This window comes from Paroedura picta, chromosome 12 (genome assembly GCF_049243985.1).
Source record: "Paroedura picta isolate Pp20150507F chromosome 12, Ppicta_v3.0, whole genome shotgun sequence".
NCBI classification, from domain to species: Eukaryota; Metazoa; Chordata; class Lepidosauria; order Squamata; family Gekkonidae; genus Paroedura; species Paroedura picta.
Window position 1 is genome coordinate 20001974 of NC_135380.1, and position 8202 is coordinate 20010175.

Here is an 8202-nt window from a genome sequence, read left to right on the forward strand (position 1 = left end):
AGGGCCAGCCTTGTCGGCAAGCAAAGACCCCTTCACATGCATGGATTGCACATCAGATTGCATTGCAAGCTTCTCATTCACTCAGAAATGTTGCCTCCACTTCTAAATAACTCATTTAGTCACCAAAATCCTGTAGCCTCTGTCTCCATTCCCTCACTCCTCTTCCTCTCCATCCCCCTGTAGCCTCTGTCTCCATTCCCTCACTCCTCTTCCTCTCCATCCCCCTGGCATTGGAAATGATGGTTGGGGGAGGGAGGAAAGTGGGCAAGGGACTGGGGAAGAAATGGGACAGGAAGGGGCAATGACTGCATGCTGTCCTAAATCTCAGAATACATTATACCCGGTTAAGGAGTTGGCAGCCTACGTATGTCCTGCCTTATATTGGTAAATATGCAGATTATTTTAAATACATCACAAAATAGTCCACGCCCTTGCTTCTAGGTGCAATTGAACCTTTAAGTTCTGGTTGGAACTTCCCGTTTGTTAACAGCAGTTTCGTGTTATGGCTGAAGGCAGCATTGCAGTTCACAAAACCCCACCTGCTCTGTTGCTTGAAAGCAATTCATACTGCAGGTTGCCAAACAACTGGCAACCTGCAAGCAAAGAATACTTATATCCTGTTCTGGCAGCTTTGTCTCCAAGGGTGTAGAACAGAACTGGAAAAGATGCAGAAGCAAGGAAGGTTGGATCTGTGGCATATAGGAAAATATTGCTCTCTAGTAAATTATGGCATTCCACAAATATGTATTTTTTCTCATTTTCCATTAGAAACAGATCTGCTGCTTTAGAAATAGATTAGGAACACATCTGATTCTCTAGGACCCTGAATCAGCCTTGTGTGAAGGCATGTCTAAATTACTGTGTATGTATATGCCCCCAATTATGTTTACTGCTCTGGGCCCTTATGATGGTTACACAACCTTTATTCATGGAGTCACTTCCTCCCTTAAGAGTCAGTGATTCTCCGAAGGAAAAGAATGAAATTGACTAATTCGTGTTCTTGTTCTAGCAGCTGATCATCAGATGCTTACTTGTCCAATTTGCATTAGTAATAGTCTCTCACCCACAAAATATAACCATTTAGAAATTCAAAGGCAAGCAACCTTACTAGTAAATGCAACAGGCAAATAAATGGTAAAAGTGATGGTCTAACTCAGCCTTTCTCAATGTTTTGGCCATTGAGAAACCCCTGAAACAGTCTTCAGGCTTCAAGAACCCCCCAGAAGTGGCGTGCTTGTGCAGAATACAGTTGGGAAGCCCACCTGAGGCCCCTTCCCTTTCCAATCCCCTACTGGCCTATCATTGGCCATTTTGGGATGGGGGGAGTAGATCAACATGATCATATATGGTTATATTACCCAATGAATGTTTAACATTTTTTAAATATAGAAATTAACTCCCACTCATTTGGGAAACACTTCCAGGGCTGTCAAGAAACCCCAGGTTCAAGTGGGTAGCCGTGTTGGTTGGAAGTAGCACAACAACATTTGAGTCCAATGGGACCTTTAAGACCAACAAAGATTTATTCAAGGCACAAGCTATCCTGTGCACAAAAGCTCACATCTTGAATAAATCTTTTTTGGTCTTAAAGGTGCCAATGGACTCAAAGAAATCTCAGGGTTTTGAGAAAGCCTGCTCTAACTCAACCAAACACAATTCCTATGGTGGTTTTGCTATTTTTTAAATATGTGGGCTTAAAAAAAGAATGTGAGTCTTGTTGAATGTATGTATAAAGGAAAGCAAGCTGGTCAAAGTACAGACTGGCAAGGCCTACAAAGTGAAAGTAGATTTGATTGGGTGAGATACCCCTCTGTCCCCTTTGCTAGCGTTCTGTAGAAGGCTCAAGGCAGAACCTTTTCTACCAGGGCTTTGGTATGCTGTTCTGCTGCCATTTTTCAGTGCTGGTTTTTCTTGATGTGTGTGCTCCATGTATGTTGGTGAAGTAATGATGCCTTTTAACTGGTAGTTTTTATGGAGTTATTTTTAGGATGCTGACTTATTGAGGTTCTGTTGTAGTGGTAATTTTTGCTTTTACTGTGTTATGAGCCACCATGTAGGTCCTGTTTATGAATGGAGGAAAGGAATGTAAATAATCTAGCAAATAAATGTAAATTGAAAACTAGGAGGAAACGGAGGTTATACCACAAATGAATATGAATCACTTACTACAACCATACTGCTTAAAATGCTGTGTCACAGGAAACTGCATCTACTGAGTCAGACCACTGGTATATTTTGCTCAACACTTGGTAGTCCAGTAGCAGCTGGGGGCAGAGAGAAGTCTTTCCCAGCATCTGGAGATTCCAGGAACTGAACCTGAGGCCTTATGTGTGTCGAGCTCATGTTCTGCTTTAGGGCCATCACTGTTCTCCACTGTCTTTCCCCTCTAAGTAACAGTTTGTATTTGTTTAACGTACTTATATCCTGCTTTTGAGTCAGATTGGTTCTTAAAGCAGCTTGCAATTAAGTCAAATCCATGTTATTTAATTACAGCCTTTCCTTGAGTTCTTGTTTTGTACACAATACACGAATATCCGCTAGATACTATAGCAGCTGTTGGGAGATGGCAGAACACCATATCTACCTGGGAATGTCAGTCGATAAAGGTGACTCAGAACCCTAGTGATAGTTCTTCATTCTCAGGTCTTCATGCCACCTTCTGGTCACTTCTGGTGGGAAGAGCTTCTCTCCTGGGAGTGCTGCAAAACTGGGCAGCCCAGATGAACTGGCCCAAGGAAGACCCAAGCTTCAACAAGGGAGGAAGGGTAGGTAATTATTAACCACTTTGAGGCTCCTTCAGGTAGTGAAAAGTGGGACATAAAAAAATTAGCTGTGAGTTGCTGCATTGTGCAGGGGGTTGGACTAGATGACCCTGGAGGTCCCTCCCAACTCTAGGATTCTATGATTAAAATACTGCAAGGGCCCAATCCTGATCAGGCCTGCAGCACAGTGTTCTCCTTGCTTTCCCCCCCTCCCCGGCACCACCTTTTCAAGTGGTGGGACAGCTGCAGGTGGGGTGCAGACATTTCAGGACATGATAAGGCATGAGTCCAGAAACAAGGATGCCTCGGGCTACAACACTGTGGCCTCAATCTGGACCCTTGAGGCATTTAAAATGACTCTAAAATGGCGGCGGTGTCCTCAAGGCCATTCCGCTTTTGACCCTTAGCACTACCTAGTACTAAGAATTCTGCTGCCCCATAGTGGTATAAATGTGTCGCTGCTGCCTGGCTTTTGCATGATTGCACTTTGGCTTGATTAAGGGCGCACGTTTAGTGGCGCACAGCTGCTACCTGAGAGGAAGGTGAATAGGAAGAAAGGGCTGCAGCTTGACTTCTTGGCAGGACTATCAATTTTTCATCCAGCTACTACATCTATCCTACTGATATCACCTTGATCAGCAAACATTTGTGATCATGCTTATCCTCATCTGCAGCAACCTGCGTAGGTTGATTTCCGGAGATGGAGCTTTTTAAAGCTTATTTGGCAATCCTGCTTCTGAACTGACACTCCATTAACCACTTTAGCCACCCTCTTGAAAAACAGAAGTCCTGCTATTTGAAAAAAGGCGTTATGAAGTTTGAATCCATCTCTCCATTGAATACAGCATTATAGAATCACAGAGTTGGGAAAGGGTCATCCAGGCCATTTAGTCGAACCCCCCGTTCAATGCAGGATCAGCCTCAAGCATCCACAATAAGCCTCAAGCATCAATCAACAATGCACTGACAAACAGAACTATGGGAATGAATAATGAAATGTGAAACGGCTGCTAATAGCACTTCAGATCTTCCCCTGCCTGTCTTTGTGTCCACTGCCTGCTTACAAGGGCAATCACAACCTCGCAGTACCTGCTAGCAGATTAATTCATCACGGCATGTCTCTAGGGGTGGGTATGAAACCCAAGCCTCTGGCAAACAGACAAACCCCTGTGGGATTCCTGAGAACAGGACCACCCGTGACATGACAGAAGGGCAGTCACTATCTGCATAGGGGAGTGCTGCTACGGAACGGTCAAATGCCAGGTGTGCACGTTTGCACCAAGGCTTCGGAGCAGGGGGGAGTGGGATAGACACAAACGTTTTGTGTCAGCCAAAGCTGGCACCATTTGGTAAAGTATCAAATGAAATTAATTAATAGCAATGGCAGCAAGGCTAGCAAGGATTTAGGAACCTGGATTGGGGCTGCAGTGCTGGAGAAGAAATAATCCTTATAGCAGCAATTTGTGAGGAACACCTTCGGCTTTCCCTTGGGAAACCACGTCAGTCCCACTCTCAATCAGGTTGTCTAGCTGATGGCTGCTCATGTATACAGATAACTCAACATCTTCAAGCAGACGAGCTGTGAGCATGCGTAGGCCAGGACGGGCCAATTATGCACACTTTCGATTCACTTTAGGCCAACCTGTTCTGCATAGGACAATCCTGCTGCAACAGCACATTGAAAGTGCATTATCCAACATGTGCACAATGGGCTGGAAACTCCTTGTTCGTGGGAGATAAGCCCAGTGTGAACTGCGATTCATCGCAAACCCTCAGCCTAAGATAACTTGCAGGGTTGTTGGGAGGATTAAATGGAAGAGAGGAATACAATCTAAGACATTTTGGGTCCTCACTGGAGAGATAGGCAGGGGATAAAAAGGAGTAAATAAATAAATAAAAATACATCCTCAAGCCTTCAGATCCAGCAATATTCTGCATATGAAGTTTAAAAATGTGGCATGGGGGCTTTAAATTGGTATTTCAACATGTGTGGCTGAAGGAATGATGGAAGGCAGGCACCCCGGAGAGGCATCCTCATGCCCTTAAGCATCCTTAAAAGCATGTGTAAAAGCACTTAAGCAACAACAGTTCCCGTGCAGTAGAAACTTCCTGGGTATCCTTCAATGTATGATCCTGTCATTTTAATTATTTCTGTTCTTCCACTTTTGAATGCCTGCCAAGGATCTGTGTATTCAGCTGCATTTCTACCTTCACTGGGCAAGAGGTCGACACAATGACCTTCCACTGTTTTTCCTGCAGAGTCTCTAAACATGACATCCTGGTACCTTTAAGCCCACTGCAACCCTTCAGCAAATGACTCTTGAGCAGGCCAATTCATGTCCTCAAATTTCATTTCCTGTTGCTCAGCATGGAAGGATATAACTTCTAAGAAGCTGTGTGGTTATAATTTCAATTCTGGGTTCCAGAACACTTACAGATTCCTCATACATAGGCACTAGTTTCAAAAAGATAACTATTACTTTTCACCTTGAAAGCAGGAGAGAAGGCATGGTATAGCCTGATTTTGCCAGATCACAGAAGCTAAGCAGGATCGATCCTTGAAAGGGAAACCACAAAGAAAGGTTCTGCAGAGGACACCAATGGCAAACTACCACTGTTTTTCACTTGAAAGCTCATTCCTAGAGTTGCCATAGGTTGGCTGTGCTTGATAGTATAATGCGGCACCCTGCCTAAAGATATGGGAGTGGGGGAACCTAAAACTTATATTCCACTTATATGAGACCATTGTCGTATAACAGAGCATTCAACCTAAAACTTCAGCTTTTCTGCTCTGATCCAGTTCTGTAAGAGCGGAATTAGAATCATAGAGTTGGAAGGTGCCATCCAGGTCATTTTAGCCCCAATCCCCTTCTCCATGCAGGATCAGCTCCATGCTAAATGTTTGTCCAGCCACTGCTTAAAGATTGCCAGTGAGGGGGATACATACTAGTAATACATACTAAGGCCAAGCTATGCATAGCAATAGTCGATTCACAGAACTCTTTGCTTACTTTGAAACTTTAACTATCACTGGGCCATGACACAACTCATGAAGGGCATTAGCCACCCTCCCTACCACTTTCATATGCTCAACGGGGAATCTGCAGACTGGTGTAGGATCTGGGAGAGCCAGGTTTGGGACCAGCCAAGCCAGCTGCTGCCTGAGCCTCGGAAGGTGGCCTTCAGCCCATGGGCCTTGCGAGATGCAAAGTTCCCCTAGCAACTATAGTTGCTACTTTGGAGAATGACTTGCTTCTATGTACACACAAGTAAAGATGCTGCACTTCTTCTCTTCCTTTGTATGGCAGCTCAAGAGGACCAGGAGAATGGAAAGGCCAGGTCATTCAGTGGTAAGGTTTCTTCCATGGCTCTAATCCTTGGTTTGGTCTTGTCCCCAGCTCTTTGGGTCTACTATCCACCATCCTGATCCTTATACTTTGACCTGTTCCTCCCACGTGACCAATGTGACTGATTATGACATGTGACCTGACTGTGATGTCATGTGCTTGCAGTTTAGTGAGCTCCATGCTGGGCATTAAAGGTGGGTCCTGGGTATGTGAAGGTTGAGAGCAAGGAAGTGACTTTTTTGAGAAGGGAAAGGGGGAAGAATTAAATCTCCCTTTTGCTGGCACTGTGGCCACAACCGAAATTGGGTGGTGCATGGATTGCTTTTTAGGTCCAAATACATCTGGAGTTCCAATCATGGAATGTCAGCATCGCCTGCAGTTTGGCCTTCAGCCATTCATGTCCTGGGTGGCCTTAGCCAAGCATCATTTTAAGAGCCTTTTATTTAATTATGCTGATCATAATAATTGTGATATAATGTTATTGCAGGGTTTATAGATGTGCTGTATAATAAAAAATATACATAAAAAGACACCTTTATTTTATTGATTCTGTAATTGGTGAACTTGGGGGTATTTTCATGGAGCCAAATTTACTTGCATAATATTAGGAAACAGTTTGGTTTCCCAACAGCATTGTTCACCAAGGCAGGCCATTAGCCACACACACACACACGTGGCAGGCTGCCTTGCCTTGTACTGAATCAAACCCTTAACCCAGTATTGTCTCCTCAGATTGACCGTAGGTCTCCAGGGTTTCAGCAGAGATCGTTCATGTAGCTTCCCACATGATCCTTTTAACTGGAGATGCTGGAGGATTGAACCATGGACTTTCAGCTCTACTGCTGAGCCACATCCCCTCCTCTGAATGGGGCAGAGGGGGGGGTACCTGGACTTGAACTGGTGACCTCTTGATCTGCAGTCAAATGCTCTACAAATGAGCTATACACTCACATCATCTCTCACTGGGAAGATTCTCAAAGTTTCTAAAACAGACTGGTACTTTTTTGCTGTGCTATAATCACTTGCAAGGCACCTGGTTCCTCCCCACTCAGCTGCTAAAACCTAGCACTAGGCACATCTTCATAGGTTTGTGTGGGGCAGGGCTCCGTCACAAACATGCCAATTCGATCACTTCCCCCTTTTTAAAAAGTTTGGCCCACACTTTGGTGGGGTAGCAAATTCCTGTCACAGAAAAGAAGGATTTGTGGATGGGAAATAGAAGGTGGGTAGCGTCAGGTTTACGCATGGCTGCTTCTCCCACACATTGCCACTGCTGAGCTGAGTAGGCTATGGGGGAAATTGCCCCCACATCATAGAGGGGGGGGGGAGAAGTGTGGCGTTATCACATTGTTTGCAGGCACCTTTATAAAGGCTGAAAGCCTTCAGCAAACAAAGCATTTACCTATTTAAAATTAAATATAACTATAGCTTCTTGGTGTAACAAGAAAGGCAATGACTTGTGAGTCAATGTACTTATTACTGTACACAGAAGTTAAGCAAACATCTGATAGAACAAGAAGTCAGAACTAGTGCAACTAGAACAGCTTAGTGGCCAGATGGGGGTATAGCTCAGTGGTAGAGCATTTGACTGCAGATCAAGAGGTCCCTGGTTCAAATCCAGGTGCCCCCTTGTTTTTCTTTTTCTCCAATCTTTTCAATATTTCCCCTTTTTGATTTGTATGTATATTCTTGCCTCTGGCAAGAAAAGTGGAGGTTACAGCACATCAGCACAAAAGGAACTATAGTCATTTTATTCAAAGCATGTACACTGCATGTTCACCTGTCTGTAAGGAGCAATATTTCTTCAGACTTCTCTTGTAAGTCTTCTGCTTTGAGTCTCAGTGAGAAAAGCAGACTGGAATTGGTTAAAATCTCAGCACTGAACAGTATTGGAAAGCTATATTGAGCCAGTGGGCAAAGGCACAACAGAGGACTAAGATGCTTCTTATGAAAAGTCCCAACATACCATTATTCTACTTCCCACCGTTAAGCTTCCCTTTGTGCCGGAAACCCTTGGTTGACATGAGCCACTTCTAGAGACAATTGTTGGAAGATACTGATGCTTATGGCTGCTCAGCATGACCAATCCAAGT

General features: G+C 44.2%; 1 long non-coding RNA gene and 1 other non-coding gene across 2 annotated transcripts; one reads left to right on the forward strand and one right to left on the reverse strand.

Annotated features, from left to right (window-relative positions):
- Positions 1 to 480: 480 nt before the first annotated feature.
- Positions 481 to 6184, reverse strand: LOC143821878 (uncharacterized). Its single transcript, XR_013225948.1, has 3 exons — positions 5774 to 6184; positions 2585 to 2746; positions 481 to 656 (listed from the first exon to the last, which is right to left on the reverse strand). It is a non-coding gene; the product is annotated as an uncharacterized LOC143821878 (long non-coding RNA).
- A 1483-nt stretch (positions 6185 to 7667) lies between these two features.
- TRNAC-GCA (transfer RNA cysteine (anticodon GCA)) lies at positions 7668 to 7739 on the forward strand. The gene has a single exon. It is a non-coding gene; the product is annotated as a tRNA-Cys (tRNA).
- Positions 7740 to 8202: the final 463 nt, after the last annotated feature.